The sequence below is a fragment of the Chlorocebus sabaeus genome, chromosome 17, assembly GCF_047675955.1.
Source record: "Chlorocebus sabaeus isolate Y175 chromosome 17, mChlSab1.0.hap1, whole genome shotgun sequence".
In the NCBI taxonomy this organism is placed as follows: domain Eukaryota; kingdom Metazoa; phylum Chordata; class Mammalia; order Primates; family Cercopithecidae; genus Chlorocebus; species Chlorocebus sabaeus.
Genome location: NC_132920.1, coordinates 26,509,738 through 26,530,502, shown reverse-complemented (window position 1 = coordinate 26,530,502; position 20,765 = coordinate 26,509,738). Strand labels below are relative to the sequence as shown.

General features: G+C 43.4%; 5 non-coding genes across 5 annotated transcripts; 2 read left to right on the top strand and 3 right to left on the bottom strand.

Annotated features, from left to right (window-relative positions):
* Window positions 1-117: 117 nt before the first annotated feature.
* On the bottom strand, window positions 118-190 carry TRNAV-CAC (transfer RNA valine (anticodon CAC)). The gene has a single exon. It is a non-coding gene; the product is annotated as a tRNA-Val (tRNA).
* A 491-nt stretch (window positions 191-681) lies between these two features.
* Window positions 682-754, bottom strand: TRNAR-ACG (transfer RNA arginine (anticodon ACG)). The gene has a single exon. It is a non-coding gene; the product is annotated as a tRNA-Arg (tRNA).
* Window positions 755-5,259: 4,505 nt separating this feature from the next.
* TRNAT-AGU (transfer RNA threonine (anticodon AGU)) lies at window positions 5,260-5,333 on the top strand. The gene has a single exon. It is a non-coding gene; the product is annotated as a tRNA-Thr (tRNA).
* Window positions 5,334-16,865: 11,532 nt separating this feature from the next.
* TRNAL-CAG (transfer RNA leucine (anticodon CAG)) lies at window positions 16,866-16,948 on the bottom strand. The gene has a single exon. It is a non-coding gene; the product is annotated as a tRNA-Leu (tRNA).
* Window positions 16,949-18,659: 1,711 nt separating this feature from the next.
* LOC119626909 (U6 spliceosomal RNA) lies at window positions 18,660-18,767 on the top strand. The gene has a single exon (XR_005243087.2). It is a non-coding gene; the product is annotated as a U6 spliceosomal RNA (small nuclear RNA).
* The last annotated feature ends 1,998 nt before the right edge of the window (window positions 18,768-20,765 follow it).

The following is a 20,765-nucleotide window of genomic DNA, read 5'->3' as shown; positions in this document are numbered from 1 at the left end:
CGCTGCCCCGACCTCGTAAGACAGGAAGACAGGAAATTTATGATGGCCTGAAAAATCGTTAAAAGATACACACTGTAAGAATTTCGTAGTAGGAAGGGGGGGGAAAAAAAAAAGCCGTGTTTCCGCCCGGTTTCGAACCGGGGACCTTTCGCGTGTGAGGCGAACGTGATAACCACTACACTACGGAAACTGACCGGGTGCTGTCATCTCAGAGCAAGCAGTTCTATCTGTATAGTAAATACACTTGGTGTTTCTTCGTTCCAAGTGCCAGTTTTGCTGATGTGCGCATGCGTCTCTGTACTGAACTCTCAAACCAGAAAAACCAATGAACAGCTCAGACCTAGCCTCTCCAGTGTTAAAACTGAAGCCACATGCAGTCATCTCAAACGACTGAATAGGGAAGAACACGATAGAGACTTTAATATCTCTGAACGGTCCTTCGTTCTTCGGCCAAAATGGTCAGGCGAGGCTGGGCACGACTTTGGTAGGGCGAGCGTTTCTCTGACGTAGTTGGCGTTACCACGTGGTCAGTGGCAGAATTTGCTCCCCAGAGAAATGATAACCCCATATCTTGTCGAAAGCGGCCCCTCTCGCTTCTGAGACTTCCAGGCAAATTTACCTTGCACGAATTCGCTTACTCCGGCGGAATCGGAAAGTTGTAAAATAAACCTGTACGTATACCGAGCCAGCCAGGAGTCGAACCTGGAATCTTCTGATCCGTAGTCAGACGCGTTATCCATTGCGCCACTGGCCCCACACGGTTTCTGATAGCAGGGTATTTCATAAGAAACTAGGTTGTACCCGTAATGTCTGGGCGCGGGCCTGTAAGCCGCGTTTGCCCGCTGGTCCAGGCTCGCAGTGCACGGACTCCCTGGTGGCTACTTCTGCACACACCCCGTAGCCTTCATTCCTTTCTCGGTCTGTCTCTGCCGGCTGAAAGATGGCGGTGAAAAGCATGCCCTGCATCCTCTCTGCCCCAGTATCACCGCTCCATTAATACGTTCGTTCATTCAACCAGTATTAGTGTTCAAGGCACTGTAGATAACGGTGAAGAAAACATGAGAGACCCTTGCCCTCAAGATTACATGGCAGTGGCGGAAGCGGATAATAAAGCACTAAATAAACGAAATAATAGTGATAAGCAATTGGAGAAAAATAATAATAAAATAGGGAAAGAGGATAGGAAAGGCCAGCAGTGAAAGCGATGAATGAGAGATAAATGCTGATATCAGGGGAAAAGAGTGATCTGGAACAGGGAAAAAATCGCTAGGTAAAAGGCCTGGAGGTGGGAGCAGGCTTGGGAGTTATGTTGTGGAGGCCGGTGCTCAGTGGAGAGGAATAGGAGATCCTGGGAGACCACCTCCGGCTTTATAGGCCCTTGTAAGGACTCTGGCCAACTTTACAGGCCCTTGTAAGGACTCTGGCTGGTATTCTGTAGGAAACTGGAAGCCGTTGTACAGTGACATGGTCTGAGTTTTTATTTGTCTCTTTGTGGTTCTTTTTTTTTTTTTCTTCAAATATTTTACTAAGCAAAACTGTGCTAGGCCTCCTCACTGCATGCTGCTTCTACTGCAGGGCCTTGATCTCAGAATTTGACAGCTTTATAAGTAGCATCAACCCGGACACACATATGAATATTCACTTGTTCACTTTGAAAGCAAACAAACGTCTCATATGTGTGTGTTTTAGTTTGTCCATATTTCTGAGAATAAATCATCCCCATGCCTGATGAGCATTTTAAGTAAGTTGAGGTCTACTACACAGGAGTAAAACTGCCTGATATTGAGAATATACACATTGAGGTTAGAAAATATTTGTTTTCAGTTCATAAGGTTTCAACAGCCCTTACAAAAAATATTCTGCTCTTTCTGCATAAGCGTTAAGGTAGGCCTAGGTTATGGATTCCTCCCTAGGCAGTAGCATAGGGATCTTCTCGTTAGGTTTTGTACGATGGACCCCAAGGGCAGCTTGGCGATTCTGGACTCTATCTCAGAATAATACTTCTGAATATACGAAAGAAAAAATAAATATGTAAGATTTCAAAAGAAAACTAATTATGTTAAAATAGGTTACCAAAACTTTTTTTTTTTTTTTTTTTTTTTGAAACAGAATTTTGCTCTTATTGCCCAGGCTGCAGTGCAATGGCGCGATCTCGGCTCACCGCAACCTTTGCCTCCCGGGTTCAAGTGATTCTCATGCCTCAGCCTCTCAAGTAGCTGAAATTACAGGCATGTGCCACCACGTTCGGCTAATTTTGTGTTTTTAGTAGAGACGGGGTTTCTCCATGTTGGTGGGGCTAGAGCATCCCTGGAAGTCACAGGTCCCACCTAGCACTTTAAAAATGGACTTTAACCCAGTTGGTTGTTGGCTCTGTCCACATTCACTCTCCTCAGTGTTTGTCTATAAAAATTTATCTGTGTTTTGCAGGCTTTGAAGACCTCCCTTGGGTACCTCAAATTTCTTAGCTATATTCACTACAAGAAATGCTTTCGGCTGGGCGCGGCGGCTCATGCCTGTAATCCCAGCAGTTTGGGAGGCCGAGGTGGGCGGATCACGAGGTCAGCATATCGAGACCAGCCTGGCCAACATCGTGAACCCTCGTCTCTACTAAAAACACAAAAAATTAGCCTGGCGTGGGTCCCAGCTACTCGGGAGGCAGGATAATTGCTTGTATCCGGGAGGCGGAGGTTGCAGTGAGCCGAGATAGCGCCACTTACTGCACTCCAGCCTAGGCGACAGAGCGAGACTGTCTCAAAAAAAAAAAAAAAAAAAAAAAAAAAAAAAAAAAAAAAATGCGTTCGCTTTGTTTTTGGAAATCTTTCTACGTCTTTTCTGACAGTTCCAGTTTCAACTTCCAGTCTTTTCTTCAGCATATATCGGAGAAACAGAGTGCAGATATATAAATCTAGGTATATATTTATACATATCTAGGGTGAGGACTGACAAGTCTGAAACCTGTAGGGTTGTAGGGCAGGCTGGAAACTCAGGCAGAAGCTGACGCTGAAGTCTTGAAACAGAATTTCTTCTTCCTTAAGGAAGTCTTTGTTTTGCTCTCAAAGCCTTTTAACTGATTGGATAAGGCCCATCTACATAAAGGAAAATCTTTAAGGTTAACTGATTGTTGACCACATTTACAAAATAACTTCACAGAAACATGTAGATTAGCGTTTAATTGAATAACTGGGTAATATATAGCCTAGCTAAGTTGACACATACAACTATCACAGTGGTGGACTCTTCTCCTCTGTGTTTCAGTGCATTTTTTTTCAGTTTCACTCCCAGGTATATGGAAAACTCCACCATCTGCCACTCTCACATTGTTTTACGTGACTGTCAGCAGGCTGTGACACAGCCACCTGCATCCTCTCCAATTTCAGATGTGTGGAGCGGAGCCAACGTGAGAGTTCCACGGTTCATCCTAATCACAGTGGGAACTGAATAGAAGATACGGTTCACACCAAGAGTTCTGTAAATGATTGCTCAAAGTCTCAATTTGCTTCCAAGGCTTATCTCTGGCTAAACAACTCCTTTGACATCCTAGAAATTCTGTGCAAACTTCGTCAGCTGCCAGTCAAAGGAAAAACCAAAATAAAATACTATTGGCTCTGCTGTCTAGTGCCTGCCACAGTTGGGTTAAAGCCATTTTAGGTGTGACTGTGCTATTTATGATGATTATATTGGCTCCAAGCACACTCATAATATGATGGCTAATCGTATAATAATAAAGTAATAAGTGCTTATTCCATGAGTCTCAATCAAAGTGAGTGCTGAGTTCATAGACTTGCATCTTTTTATAAAAATGAAAACTCTAGTCGGCGTGGCCTTTTACTGTTCCCCCCATCACATATATAGGCAAAGGTACATGCCAATGTCTGCCTTAGATTGTGACAGAGAAATCCTCCAAATATTGATACAGCTAAGAAATACTGAAATGTCTGTTTCAGCATAATCACCAGGACAACAGATTTCAAGTAAAAAAGCCAAATATAATTACAGGTTTCATTTGGGAAGTTACTTTCACAGCTGTGCCAACAATTTGGATACTCTTCAGAATTTCATTAAACCCCTTTGTTAAAATTATACTCCCAAGATCAGATTTATTTTTAATAGAGAACAGAATAAGTTGGGAACACATAAGCCCCCATGACGATATAGAATTTTTTTCTCTATGTACACACACACACACACACACACACACACACACACACACACACACATAATGATAATTTGACACATCAAATCAGATCCTTTGGTCAAGTATCAGGACAAGAAAGCTTCTCTTTCTGTGTAGCTATACCGGGAAGGGAACTTCTTTATCTTTTTCCAAGATTAAGTTGTTAATTCTTAAATCTTGCCGGGTTTTTTTGTTTTTTTTTGTTTTGTTTTGTTTTGTTTTGTTTTGAGGCGGAGTCTCGCTTTGTCGCCTAGGCTGTAGTGCAGTGGCGCGATCTCGGCTCACTGCAAGCTCCGCCTCCGGGGTTCACGCCATTCTCCTGGCTCAGTCTCCCGAGTAGCTGGGACTACAGGCGCCCGCCACCACGCCCGGCTAATTTTTTGTATTTTTAGTAGAGACGGGGTTTCACCGTGTTAGCCAGGATGGCCTCGATCTGCTGACCTTGTGATCCACCCGCCTCGGCCTCCCAAAGTGCTGGGATTACAAGCGTGAGCCACCGCAGCCGGCCAAATCTTGCGTTTTTAAGAAGCAACTCTGGAACTCCATTAGTTAATCTTTAAGCAGGTAGGGGGAGCCCAATTTTAACGGAAAGAAATGGGGTAAGGAATGACTGGAATTTTAATCTAATTCCAGTTTAATTTAAAAGCCATGAAATAAGAAATAAATAGCTTGCTTCCTGCTAGGATCAGTTCTTGGTGCCGTAAGTGCTCTGGTGTAAATGTATTACACGACTCGGAGGAGTGTTCTGTAAATGTGACTGGCTACCCGCTTTCCTACCCTCTTCTCACTGAAGCCCGAGGTCATACTTTACCCACCCACATTAGGATGAGCTGCTTGCTGTTTCGCCCCGGGGCAGGGGTCAGGCTATCGCCAGTGTTTTCCTCACCCCTCACCTCCCCCGCGCGAAAAACTTCGTCATCCTGCAACTGAGCGGTTTCTTAGGTCTTTTGGGGCGAAGCCAAGGTTAATCTTCAGCGTCTGAAGAAGTACTTTCAAACCTCAGTAACAAGAAAGTAAATCAATACACAGAACAAAGGCAAAGATCATCTCTTTTCTATGCTCATTTGGAACGAAGCGAGCATGGTGGCTCCGTGGCTTAGCTGGTTAAAGCGCCTGTCTAGTAAACAGGAGATCCTGGGTTCGAATCCCAGCGGGGCCTGTCGTAATTTTACTGCCTTCGGAGTACTCACGGAAGCGTTGAAGTATAATGTGAAAGGTTATTTTCCGCTGTGGGGCTCCCTCGAAATGTTTTATATGCGTCTGGTGTGAAACCAACTTGTTTATGAAAAAAAAGCAAACATCAATTTGGCTTTCTTTTTAGAATAATGAAATTGTGAATTTCTTGTTTTTCTTACATTTTTCTTCCACGTGTTATATTCTTACAACAGGTACGAGAAGAACCAGGGAAAGCCGAAGGTAAACACCAAATTTAAACTACCTGCAACATCACAATCTTTGGTCATTCTATTTTCTTTCCTGGGGACATCCTAAACAGATTCATTGTTAGAATCTGCAGGTAATGTTTTTGGAAGGTCAATCTTTGGAATGATTGATAATCTGTTGTTGAGAAGGCTGTAGCATCTCTGAAAATTCACAGCAGACAGTAAGATCTGGCCACATAAAACAAGTTGTGATTCGCTATTTTAAAAGATTGCATTGTACTCAGAGTTTTTTGGAAAGGAACAAATCAAAGCAAAAACAAATATTTGTCACCGAGACTTGAGAAAAGAAGCTGTCAGAGAGAAGCCTCCATTTGCTTATGGAGCCCACTAGAACAGGCTGACCTGAAGAAGTCCAGGAAGGGTTGAGATGCCTTCTCCCAAATTCTCCAAGAGGAAGAAAGAGAAATTGAGAAGTAGGAAAGAAGTCAGTTTTACTCTTAGAAGAAGTTCTCCACATAGGAACACAAGAAAATGGAAGTTCACTGTAACTATTACCAACCCTCTTACCCATCTCCCAAAACCCAGCCCCCAGCTCACCTGGCACAGAAAGTTCCACTTCTCTGGCTTTTGCCTTCAGAGCATATTATTTTGTGTAGATTGTCAATGCTTGAAATATGATTTCCTGTTCTAGCTCCGGAGACAAAACCCCAGCACTTGGAGGAACAGCTCAGAAGCAACTCTACTTTTATGGAGACTTTCTACTCCCATTCAGCTTAATTCCCCACTTTTCTTTTTTGTTGTTTTTTTTTGAGACCAAGCCTCGCTCTGTCACCCAGGCTGGAGTGCAATAGTGTGATCTCGGCTCACTGCAAACTCTGCCTCTAGGGTTCAAGTGATTCTCCTGCCTCAGCCACCTGAGTAGTTGGGATTACAGGCGCCCACCATCATGCCCAGATAATTTTTGTATTTTTGGTAGAGATGGGGTTTCACCATGTTGGTCAGGCTGGTCTTGAACTCCTGACCTCAGGTGATCTGCCCTCCTTGGCCTCCCAAAGTGCTGGGATTACAGGCCTGAGCCACCACACCCGGCCAATTCCCCAGTTTTCTTTACAAACATCAAGCAGCAATGGAAAGGCAGACCCTTTTTTTTTTCACTAGAGCCTTCCATCTTCTGTTCTTTTTCCCTAGGCCCAGATACAAACTTCCCTCAAATGATAAGACAGGCTGGATCACTGGTGCAGATGTCAACACTAAATCACTAATTCATTCCCTTACCAACCCTGCCTCATTTCCACTCTCCTGCTCTGTCAGCTCCAGAAATACCTTTATAGGAGGCTTGTAGCCAAGTGGCCCTCAACAGATTGCATGGTCTGTACTACTGAGTTGGCAGTAGTGGTACTGGCTACTGAAGCTATTGAATATTCCAGGTGATGAGTCTCACCATCTTTCCCAAAAGCCTATGTCTTCCTAGCTCTCCATAAATGGATAAATCATGGAAACAATTTATATGTAAAAGTGGAAACGGTTTGCAATCAGATGCTTGTTTGTCTAGTGAGTGGCTATTTGTCAATGATCAATTATGTGGCAGTTACCATGCTGATCACACATGGGTGAAGAGGCTAATGGGAGGGGAAAACAATTTAATGGCAGTTATAGTATAGTGGGATGTAATACTACTGGGAGTACAGGGTGCTTTGAGCCACATTTGCTTATTTATTTGTTTATTTATTTAGAGATGGAATCTCTCTCTGTTGCCCAGGCTGGAGTGCAATGGCGTGATCTCGACTCACTGCAACCTCTGTCTCCCAGGTTCAAGCGATTCTCCTGCCTCAGCCTCCCAAGTAGCCGGTACTACAGGCACCCACCACCACGCCCGGCTACTTTTTGTATTTTTAGTAGAGACGGGCTTCACCATGTTGGCCAGGCTGGTCTCGAACTCCTGACCTCAAGTGATCCACCTGCCTTGGCCTCCCAAAGTGCTGAGATTACAGGCATGAGCCACCACACTCAGCCCCACATTTGCTTATTTATTTATTTTTTTTTTAGGGACAGGGTTTGGGTCAGTTGCCCAGGCTGGGGTGCAATAGCATAATCCTAACTCACTGCAGTCTTGAACTCCTGGTCTCAAGAAATCCTCCTGCTTCAGCCTCCTGAATAGCTAGGCCTACCAGTGTGTGCCACTACGTGTTTGCCACCACGTCCAGGTGATTTTTGTGTTTTGTTTATAAAGATAAGGTTTCATAATATTGTCCAGGCTGTTCTCCAACTCCTGGGCTCCAGCCATACTCTGGCCTAGGTCTTCCAGAGTGTTGGGATTACAGGCGTGGGCCACTGCTCAGGCCTGCAGTTACATTTGGAAACAAACCTGTGTTGGGGCTGGGTGCAGTGGGGATCACCTCTGTAGTCTCAGCACTTTGGGATGCTAAGGTAGGAGGATCACTTGAAGCCAGGAGCTCACGACCAGCTTGGGCAACATAGTCCATAGCAAGACACCATCTCTACATAAAATAAAATAAATTAGCCTGGCATAATGGTGTGTACCTGTAGCCCTAGCTACTCGGGAGGCTGAAGCGGAAGGATCTCTTGAGCTCAGGAGGTTGAGGCTGAAAAATTCAAAACAAAACAGAAAAACAAACAAAAACCCTGATTAGGCGAAGGTGGAAGGAAGACTTTATGGAAGAAGTGATACCCGCACTGAGCCACGAGGGAGACATAGAACTTATCAAGGCAAGAGGGTAGATGTGGGAGAAGGAGTGGAATAGACGCTCTGGGCAAAGGAAATACTGTGTAACTAAAGGTGAGGAAGAGAATGCGCAGTTCAGATAAGTGGAAGGTAGTTAGGTGAGGGTATGTGCAAGTCTTAAAACTGTTTTTTGTCTGGAGATAGCTAGAGAACATTGGACTTGGCAGTTGATAAGTGTCAGGTGTTTCATGCTTTCTTTTAAAAAGACAATGCCTTACCAAAGCAGTTTGGATAGCATTTGAATTTACAAGTTGTGGATTAAGTAGGGCCTCTAGCTCGGCTGCTGAGGTTCTCCTATGGGCAGGTGGAACTAGAAGGGACTGTGCTTCCCATTGCATTCTAAGCAGCAATGCTCATCTACTTGCTCATATCTATCTGAGCTAGCCTGTTTACTTCTCAAGGCAGGGGCTGTGCCTGTCTTCTTCACTGCTGTATCTCCAGAGACCAGCACAGGGACTGGCCAACAGCAGTGTGTTGATTAATATTATGTGTCAATTAGAGTGGTCCATTAGATACTCAGATTACACATTGTTTCTGGCTGCGCTTGGTGGCTCATGCCCGTACTCCCAGCACTTTGGGAGGAGGCCAAGATAGGAGGATCGCTTGAGCCCAGGAGTTTGAGACCAGCCTGGTCAACATAGTGAGACCCTCATGTTGCTACAAAAAAACAAACAAAAAAAAATTAGCTAGGTGTGGTGGTACACACCTGTAGTCCCAGCTACTCATGAGACTGAGGTGGGAGGAATGCTTAAGCCCAGAAGATCGAGGCTGCAGTGAGCCCTGGTTGCGCCACTGCACTCTAGCCTAGGTGACAGAGCGAGAACTTATCTCAGGGTGTTTCTGGATGAGATTATCATTTGAATCAGGGACTCAGTAAAGTAGATTGCCCTCCCCGGTATGATCCCTCCCATTTGCTGAGGGCCTTAATAGAACAAAGGTTGAGGAAGGAGGAATTCACCTCTTCTCCCCCTATCCCACTGCTTGACATCTCATTTTTTTCTTCCTGCTCTTGGATTGGGATTGGGATTTACATCATTGACTCCTGGGGCTTTCAGGCCTTCAGATCCAGACTGAATTATACGACCTGCTTTTCTGGGACTCCAGCTAGCAAATGGCAGATTGTGGGACTTCTCAGCCTCCTCCATAATTGTGTGAACCAATTCTTTATCATAAATTACTGTCTCTCTCTTGATAGACAGGCATAAATAGATAGAGAGAGAGATAGATAGATAGATACATACATACATACATACATAGTTAATAGACAGATAGACTATTAGTTCGGTATTTCTGAAGGACCCTAATACAAGCAGGTACTCAATTATGAAAAAAAAAAATACAATGTACCAGGCATTTGTTATTTGCCAGACACTCTTCTAAGCTTTTTACATATTCCAAGTCATGTAATCCTTACTGAATAGTTATAAGGAAAGGTGCAATTATTTCCTCTGTTTTAAAGAGAAGGGCACTGAGGCACAAGGATGCAAAGTCACTTTCCTGGAAGGTAAGTAGGTGACAAGTGGCAGCATCCAGAGATGGGCCTAGGCAGCCTGAATTGAATTCGACTAATCTGCTGGCCTTCCAAGCACCTTTAAGTGTTTTTTCTGCTACCCTAGGGGGTACACCTATTTGTCATTTCTTCCTTTCTCTTATGTTGCCACCTCTGAAGGAGGGATTCAAAGCCATGTTTGATCAGAATGTCAGGGTAGGCAGAAATGGAGTGAATATGTGGAGTGAATACTTGGGCAATAAGGGGGAACTTTATTCTTTTCTAGCCTTGCTGATGATGATCTTTCTAACACATATCAATTCATTTTTCTTTTAGTGCATGCTTGAATCTTTTTGTGAATTTTGAGAGTTTTAGGAGAGAAAGAGGGCAGAAAAATTTTGAATATCAATGATCATAAAACAGATTCACTCTATATTCTGCTTTGGTAACTTGGTAATCAGATTGAATTTCTTTTTTTAAAAAGGAATGATGAAGAGAAAATTCCAGTCATCTGAGGTTTTTGATTGAGGCTTTGCAGTAAATTATGAGCTCAAAATAGAAACATTGCCTATTCATGTTTCTAATGGTAGCTATTAATGCTCAATATGATCAGGCTGAACATCAGGAAACTTGAATTTGAGGAATATTTCTGGAGATGTCATTAAACATGAACTTCCGTGTGTCTACGTCATGCTCCCTGGGTACCAGGTCCTGTTCTGAACTGCAAAATTAGTAGATTGTCAGATCTCATGACCTGCAATGTGTTCCTGCTGTATCTCAAGGAAAATCTTACACGGCCTCATAATTGAAATGTACGAAGATGTTCATTGATGGAACCCTTATTTGTAGTGGCAAAGTGGGAGAGTAGGTGACTTCACATTGCAGACTTCTATGCAGCAATTAAAATAATTGGTTTAGATGTACACAAGCAACATAACTCAAAACTGCAGTACTAATGGAATAAGAAAGAGATCTATGACACAGTACCACTTACGTAAATTAAAAACACATTCACCCAAACCAATCATACCTGTTCTACAAAAGCATATACAAAGAAAAGGATGCCTTTTCCAGTGATTTCTTTTTTCTTTTAAACAGGCTTTTAAAACAACCTGTATTTTTAAAAGTTAATATGTTAATATGTACATTATAGGAAACTGAAAACCACAAGAAGCAAAGAACAAAGTTATTCACAATCACAAGCAGTTTATTGTTTGACATGTTCTTCTAGGTCCTTTGCGTGTGTAGGCACAACATCCAATCTTACGGGACTGAGATCATACAGTATGTATCATGATTTTTCACACATCATGAATATTTTTCAAAATCCCAAAGCTATGCAAGTATGTTGATAACCAAGAATACACTACACCAACTCAATCTGTTAAAAAAAAAAAATGTAATCCTGCCTGTCTTGGGACAAAAATTTCATAGAAGACAAAAATGGCAACATGCCTCTAGATAAAAGCATTGGCAGAGTTCTGATTTAAATGCTGCATTCCCTTAATGCTCAATTTAAAATGAAACATACAGCAACAGTATACACTAAGTATAATGTTTCTAAGAGAATTCATTAGCAGAGCTATACCATTATAATATAAGCAAGGTATATTTCCATTGACTTAATGTATTCCTATAGTACAGCCAAAAGAGATGCATACATCAATGGCTATCATCAAAATGTAAATAAGGACACATATGGACACATCTGCATACATCTCTCTCTCCCTGTATACTTCCTTCTGCCCCTCTGCTGCCAACCTAATGAACAAGTCCTGACATATACTGCTCAGAGGTGGTTTAACAATTCCATGTCCAAGATGCATCTTTTCTATCAATTATAACAAAGGTGTTTACAAATTGGCTAATTCACTAGCTCTAGTTTTTGTTTTTTTTTTTTTTTTGAGATGGAGTCTCACTCTGTTGCCCAGGCTGGAGTGCAGTGGCACGATCTCAGCTCATTGCAACATCCGCCTCCCAGGTTCAAGCGATTCTCCTGCCTCAGCCTTCTGAGTAGCAGGGACCACAGGTGCGCGCCATCACACCCAGCTAATTTTTGTATTTTTAGTAGAGACGGGGTTTCGGCACGTTGGCCAGGATGGTCTCGATCTCTTAGCCTTGTGATCCACTTGCCTCGGCCTCCCAAAGTATTGGGATTACAGGCGTGAGCCACCGTACCCGGCCCACTAGCTCTAGTTTTTATCATATGTTGTCACCTCAGACATTCATAAAGGTTAGATGTTGCAAAATAATAAACTTTGTCCACAATAAACACAGGCATTTTACTAAAAATACTCATGTAGACCTGTGGTTATCATCTAAAACCATCTTCTAGATATGGAGATACTAGCAAAGAGCCCTTCCCTTCACCCTTCCTCTTCTCCCTCTTCCACCATCCCCAGTAACTAAGTATAGGACGTCTAGCTCCAAGAGGTGGACTAATAAAGGTCACTCCCAGAAGACAGGCTTTCCTAAAAATTAACAGAAGGACATTCCCAAAGGGACGGATTCACTACACCTATTTTTAACATACTTTGAGCATTAAGAGTTGTTTATCCTTTAATACAGAATATTAACTAAAATGCACATATAGAACAATGGTTAGACTATCTGAACTAATCTAACTCAGGGGCACAGAACCCTTCTCCCTGCATACCTCCTCCCCTCCTCTACTTCACCACCCAATGAATAGTCAGCATACACTCCTAAGCATCAAGTTTTAACAATTCTATTCCCAAATGCAACCACTCCTAGAAGTACTGAAAACAAATGCTTAGAGGCGTGTTACTTTAGCCCTCTACTTTTAACCCATGTTGTGCACCTTTTGTTTTTTTGTTTTGTTTTGTTTTTTTTTTTTTTTTTTTTGAGACAGAGTCTTGCTCTGTTGCCAGGCTGGATAATACAGTGGCATGATCTCCGCCCACTGCAACCTCTGCCTCCCGGGTTCAAGCGATTCTCCTGCCTCAGCCTCCCAGGTAGCTGGGACTACAGGCACGCGCTACCACGACCAGCTAATTTTTGTAGAGATGGGGTTTCACCGTGTTGGCCAGGATGGTCTCAATCCCTTGACTTTGTGATCCGCCTGCCTAGGCCTCCCAAAGTGCCAGGATTACAGGTGTGAGCCACTGCACCTGGCTGTTGTGCACTTTTAAACACCTAGAAAGGCTAGATGTTTCAAACTGCACTGACGTTTTCCATTATATATACAGTAGCATTGAATAAATGGTATATATACATAACATAGACTATAATTTGAGTGTCTTCTAAATAGGAACATTCTGGCCTAGAACCCTTCCCTTTCTGACCTCTACCAACCCTGTTGACAGCTATAAGCCATCTGTAATGCCTAGGGGGGATTTTAACAATTTCACTTGTTTTTAAGAAATGATCCCTATGAATTTTAACACAAAGTGTACTTAATGTATTCGTTTACTAACTTTACTTTTGTCATACACTGGCAACATCTTTAACATCGACTAAATGTAAATTAGGACTCCTACGTCTGCTTATATACACTATATACACAGCACAGTAAATGAAAATGCAGACCTAAGGGACAATGGTCAATGTGCCTCATCATAAACACACTGGACACTGGCAGAAAGCCCTTTGTACTTTGTGCTCCTCCTTTACCCTGAACCAGCACAAATATCATAATGTGTACTTCTCAGAGAATTGTTCAATTTCCAAGACAATATTTCATATCAAAAGGATAACTACAAAACGTGTTATTTACTACATCTACTTTTAACATACTTTGTGCACTTCTAAACATCTAGAAAGACAAGATGTTTCAAATAAGGACTTAAGTTTGTCCACTATATACATAGCACTGTGGAATAAACTACACACATGTAACAATGGTTATATGTGAAAGTGTTTCCTAAATAGGAACATTCTGGTCTAGAACCCTTCATTCCTTCCAACTCCTCTCCACCACCAAACTGGTGGATATAGGCACATGTGTCACTTCAAGCTGACGTTATTTCACTTCCAAAAGTCCTTTTCACAAGACAGCCTCTCTAGGAATTTTAACAAAATGTACAAAATGCGTTAGTTTACTAACTCTACTTTTGTCATACATTGGCAACCTATTTAATAGCTACAGACCAGATATTATAAAATCAGGACTCATTTGTCCAGTATATACACAATATATACAGTATAGCAAAGTTAAATGAAATGCATGTAACATATAGGCAATGGATTAAGCTGAAATGTTCTAATAAACAATGGCAAAACCTTTTGCAATTTCTTCCCTCCCACCTCCCACATGGTTCAACAATTCCACTTCCAAACAGCATTTCCCATCAGTTTTTAAAAGCTATTTACAAAAAGTGTTATTCTAATACTAATTTAAAATACATCAAGCACTTCCAAATATCTAAAGACTAGACATTTCATAACTTGTCTACCACGTACACAGCACTGTTAAATAAAACTGCACACACATAACAATGGTTATCATCTGAGCTATCTTCTAAATGTGACCATTTCGGCCTTGAATCATTCCCTCTACTCTTCCTTCTCTGCCTTCAATCCAGTGGACAAGTACAGGCACGTGTAATGCTTAGAGATTGTTGAACAAATTCCTATGCAAAAGTCAATTACAGAAGACAAGTTTCCCTATGAATTTCAACACAAAGTATACAAAATATGCTAATTTTACTACTTTGTCATACACTGGCAACCTCTTTAACACCAAGAGACTAGATGTTGAAACATTAGGACTATTTGTCCATTATATACACTATATACACAGCAAAACAAAACACACAAAACATACAGAAAAATGGTGTCTGAAAATGTCCAAGTATGAACACACCAGCATATTATCTTTTGCAATTTCTTCCCTCCCACCTCCTCTAAACCATTGAACAAGTATAGACAGTACTATACTGCTTACAAAGGTGACTTCGCAATTCAATTTCCAAAAGCATTTCCTGTGAATTTTAGCAAAAAGACATTTACAAAGTGGTATTTTACTGCCTCTACATTTAACATACACCGGGCACTTCTAAACATCTAGATAGACTAGATGTTTCAAGTAAGGAGTTAATTTGTCCACTATGTACACAGCAGTCTTGAATAAACTGCAAACATGTAACAACAGTTATAATATGAAAGAGTCTTCCAAATGTGAACATTCTGGCCTAGAACCCTTCCTATCTCCATCAACCCAGTGGGCAAGAATGCTCAAATTTTCATAAGACAATCTTTCCTAGGACTTGTAAAACAAAATGTACAAAATATATTAGTTTACAAACTCTACTTTTGTCATACACTGGCAACCTGTTTAACATCCAGAAAGACTAGATGTTGTAAATTAGGACTCATTTGTCCTTTATGTGTACTATACACACAGATAAGTAAAACAAAATGTAAGTAGGATGGCATACAGCTCTCTGCACCTCCCCTCCTCTCTGTTCCCCTGAACCACTGCACAAACACAATGAGTATTACTCAACAGGTGATTTGGCCATTCCCCCAAAAAACAACATTTCTATGAATTGTAACAAAAAGATATTTACAAAATGTGATTTTACTACCTCCAATTCTAACATATATCAGACACTTCAGAATATCTAAAAAGAATAGACATTTCAAAAAAGCTTAGCATTGTCAACTATATACACAGTAGTGAGGAATAAAATGCACACAAAATACTGGATAGAATATGAAAATATCTTCTAAATATGACCAGTCTAGCATAGAACGTTCTTTTCTTCCTTTTCGGGTCTTCCAGCTCCATGTCATCTAACCCACTGAACAAACGTGGACGTATCGCTTCCAGAGGCCATCTAACAACTCCATTTCCAAAAGTCATTTCCAGAAGACATGTATTTTCTACGATTTCTTTTAAATAAATGAGAATTTACAAGATGTGTGACTTTCTAACCCTATCATATGTCCGCAACCTCTTTCCAACTAGAAGGGCTAGATGTGACAAATGTTTTCTATTAAAAGGTTAGGGTGGAGTTGAGAGCAGCTTTTTCATATTATATACACAGGCCTTCCATAACGGCCAGTAAATCTTCCCAGAGGGTGGTGGGCATTTCCAATGGGCCAAACGTGGCCTGTCATTCTACCATTTCTCTCTTCCGACAGCAAGGTCTGGTAGTACGAAGACCAACCGCCCGACGTCCGCTAACCGTTCCACCCATTGTCGTTCGGGACTTCGCTCACCTCGCAGGCCCGTTAAGGCCTTTGTCCGTTGTCGTCAGGACTAGGTAGGTCTCGCCCAACGGCGACAGAGAGGTCACCCGGGACCCAGATCTGGCGGTTCCGTGGCCTGAAGAGGCGGCCGAGCCTGCCTGCGTCCCTAGGCCGCCTTCTCGGGCCCTCCACGCCTTAACGGCCTCCGCCGCGCAGCGTTCGAGCGGCCGGCATGCTTCCCGGCCCGGCACTCCCGCCGCCACGCCCAGCAGGCTTGGGCCGGGAGACCCGACGGCCGGCGGGGTACGGGCTGGGAGAGGACAACGCCGCCATCAGTCACCGAGATAGGGTGGAGAAGAGAGGTTCAACGCCGCTTCAAGGCCTGGGCCCAGTCACAGCAGAGGCCTCCCGTATCTGCAGGGCAGAGGGCGCGGCCTGTCCCGGTGTCCTCTAGCTCACCCGCCGACCCGGGGCCGGAGGGCCTGGGGGGCCCAGGAGGAGCGGGGCCGCGCTCAGCGTCTCTCCGCGCTCTCTGCCGGACCGGAACTCTTGCAGTGATTTCTTATGGGGAGTCAGGATGAGGTGGGGAATGAGACTGAGGAAAGGGAATTTAAAAAATTCTATAACTAAATAAAGAAGAGCCCTACAGTAATGATAATGAGCCATGAACTGAAGAGTAGCATTCATTCAACTCTGCATGTGAAGGAGGGAGAGGGAAAGACAACTAGAGACAGGAGAAACAGGGAAAGGAGGTGAGATTTCAAAACACCAGTAGGTTCTGAAATTATTTTCTGAGTAGAGTACTTTTTGCTGTCCTTGGAGTGGCTAATAAAAACAGAGTGCTTTCATTCCGGAACTCAGATAATTTATTTTTTAAAAGAGCAGGTAGGAAAACGTACCGTAAACTTAAAAAGTAGCAGCTGTCAGGAGTGGGATTCGAACCCACGCCTCCAGAGGAGACTGCGACCTGAACGCAGCGCCTTAGACCGCTCGGCCATCCTGACTGCCTTACTTCGCCCTCTGCTCAGAACTCACTTCTGTCTCTATCTAAACCCTATTCGTTCCCCCTCCACCTGTCCCCCCAGTCCCCACCCCCGCCCACCCCCTTGTTTATCTTTTTCTCAAGATATGGGCATTACTGGGTTAAAAGGTAAGCCGCCACTCCACGAACTGCCTCGGACGGCGATCCGGAGTTGAAGCACTGCATAGGACTGGTTGTCTGGGCCACAGAGCGGCGCCTCCCGAGAGAACGCCCAGTCGCTCGCAGGCTGCGCGGGGAGGGCGGCGGCGGGTGGGGCGGGGAGCAGCAGGGCGGGGCGGAGCGAGGGGCAAGCTCAGGGCCGAGTGAGCAAGCTCAGGGCCGAGTGACTACAGTGGAAGACGCCGATCGCGCGATCGCGCCCTACTCTCAACTGAATTCTAGTTAAAATAATGGCAATCCTGTTGAACTCGACATTGCTAGACTACCTGGCTTAAATTTACACTTAACTCCCAGGAAGTTTTAGGCTTACTCCAGTTTTTTGCTGGAACAAGGTGCTCGCTGATCCCTCTCCTTTGCGTTCTGCTGCAAATCTCCTAGCACGTGGTTACCGTTGGCGGGGCGGGTGGAGGGGGCGGGGAGCGTGGGTAGGCTGGCTTGTCTTGCCTCTCGGTCGGAGTTTATGGAGGATTTGTGTACTTTTCGGTGTGGATGTTATACTGTAATAAAAACTTTAAAACGCAAAAGCAAAAACAACAGCAACAAAAATGGGGAGTAGCTTATGTATTTTACTAAACCCGGCGCAGCGGGTACTTGATAGAAGGCCTCTAGCACAACTTTTCTAAACATAAACAAAGGTCAGAGGTGACCTACTTCAAATGTTGTTAGCAAGGGTTAGCAGTCAGGATGCCATGGGTCGGAATATCACTGACTGGAAGTCAGGGGACCTGAATACGAATTTCATACAGCACTAGAACTGGTCACTAACTACCTGGAGAATCTTAAGTCATTTTGCTTCTGTGGACATTAGAAACAGCTTTCTTAGACACCTATAATAGTTTCATCGTGAGTTCAATTGATAGAATACAATGCTTAATCCCTTAAATTAAGCATTAAATTCCCATCTCCAGGGAATCAATTAGACGCAAATTCTGTTCTTCCCAGGCCTACCAATTCAGAAGTTGTGCTATGTCCAACATGGTGACTACAGTTAATAACAACGCTATTGAATACTTGAAAATTGCTAAGAGAGTGGATTTTAAATGTTCTCGCCACAAAAAGAAAAAGATGAGTATGTGATGATTGGATATGTTAATTAGCTTGATTTAGCCTTCCCACAATGTACACATAGAACAAAACATCATTTTGTACATCATAAATATATATATATCTTTGTTGATTTTAAAAATATAAATAAGCAAATTAAGAAGTTATGGGGATAGAATCCCACAGTAAGTGTTTAATAAGTCCTCTGCAAGGCCTCTAAAATGCAGTCACCTCTGCTCTTTTCACAGGGTAGTATACTGGTGGATACCAACTTTGGAGACGAGAAAGGAGAGAGGCAATTCATTCATCCAACATACCGGAAATATTTATTGGGTACCCACTATGTGCCAGGCAGAGTTCTAGGTGCTGGTGATCCAACAGTAAACAGACAGAAGAAGCTCCACCATCGAAGGGCTTACACCATAATGGGGCAGTGAGCCCAAGAAACATGAAATAAAATGGACAGAGCTGTTCTCCCTTCGGCAAGCACTTACACTAAAACTGGAACAATGCAGAGAAGATTAGCATGGCCTTTGCACAAGGATGACAGGCAAATTTGTGAAGCATTCTTTTTTTTGAGACAAAGTCTCGCTTTTGTCGCCCAGGCTGGAGTGCAGTGGCGCGATCTTGGCTCACTGCAACCTCCGCCTCCCGGGTTCAAGCGACTCTCCTGCCTCAGCCTCCCGAGGAGCTGAGATTAAAGGCGCCCGCCGCCATACCCGGCTAATTTTTGTATTTTTAGTGGAAACGGGGTTTCACCATGTTGGCCAGGCTGGTCTTGAACTCCTGACCTCAGGCGATCCATTCACCTCAAGTCTCTCAAAGGGCTGGGATGACAGGCGTGACCCACCGTGCCCGACCAAAGCATTCCATTTTTTACAAAAAGAATACAAAATTAAAAAAATAATAAAATAGAGAAGCTGAGGCTCTAATAAAGTAGTTATTTTAACTGCAGTCTGTAGGCCTCATGACAAATCCCAGCTTAGTTCCTAATGAAAATTAGAATTGCCCTCTAAAGAAAGAGACGTGGGAGAGGAAAAGTCCAATTTAGAAACAATATATGTATTTTTTGAGATGGGATCTAGCTCTGTTGCCCACGCTAGAGAGCAGCGGCATGATGCTGGCTCATTGTAGCCTTGAACTCCCCAAGGAGGAGTACAGGAGCAAGGATTACAGTAGCTAGAACTACAGGCACACATCAGCTGTCCTGGCTATTTTTTATTTTTTTGTTATTATGTTGCCCTGGCTAGATAGTTTTATAAAAGGTTGAAAATGTCCGGGCACAGTGGCTCACACCTGTAATCCCACCATTTTGGGAGGCCGAGGCGGGTGGATCACGTGAAGTCAGGACTTCGAGACAAGCGTAGCCAGCATGGTGAAAACCCATCTCAACTAAAAATACAGGAACAACAACAAAAAATTAGCCAGGCGTGGTGGCACATGCTTGCAATCCCAGCTACTTGGGAGGCTGAGGTAGGAGAATCGCTTGAACCCAGGAGGCAGAGGTTGCAGTGAGCCGAGATCGTGCCATTGCACTCCAGCCTGGGCAACAAGAGCAAAATTCCGTCTCAAATAAATAAATGGTTAAAAATATGGAAAGCAAAACTAAGGCCGAACGTGGTGGCTTCACGCCTGTAATCCCAGCACTTTGGGAGGCCAACGCGGGCGGATCACCTGAGGTCAGGAGTTCAAGACTAACCTGGCCAATAAGTGGGGGTTTCAACCCCGTCTCTACTAAAAATACAAAAATAGCCAGGCGAGGTGACACATACCTGTAATCCCAGCTACTTGGGAGGCTGAGGCAGGAGAATTGCTTCAACCTGGAAGGCAGAGGTTGCAGTGAGCCAAGACTGCCGTTGCACCTCAGCCTTGACAACAGGAATGAAATTTCCCCCCACCCCCTACCCCCACCTCCATCCCCCATCCCCCACTCCCCATCCCCCCCATCCTCTCCATCCCCCACCCCCAGCTCTGGCTGGCTTTGCCTAGGCTCATTTATGCCTGCCATTCAGTCAAGATGCCAAGCCTCTCTTTTCATAAAGTCTTTCATTCCCAAGGAGGCTAGACGTGATGGGAAAGCAGTTCCCAGAGGTCATGCCCCAGTGTGCACGTTCTTATCGAACTTCTGCTTGCCTCACATTACCCAAAGCAAGTCACAGGGCCCAAACCAAAGGCAGTGTAGGCAGAGGGTACTACAAGGGTGGGGCCCAGGTGTATTTGTACAACCATCTACTATAGTAATCTTAAAGCATAGTGAGAAGAAACAAAATTTAGAATTGAAAAACTAAATTGTAAGACACAAAATTGAAAATTAGGTGAAAGATAAGAAGAGGATAGAGAGTGAGTGTTCATACAAATTTCTTGAGGTAAGCTGTTTTCTGATGAAGCATGGGGTTTACTCAGCCAGAGGGTATAAGGGCTCAGGGCTCTCAAATAAGATTACTAGATGAAATACAGGATACATAGTTAAATTAGAATTTCAGATAAACCATGAATGACTTTTTAGTTTAAGTATGTCCAACATTAAAATACATTATTTGCTAAATCCCAAAGAGGCTGAGTCAATAAAAGCCTAC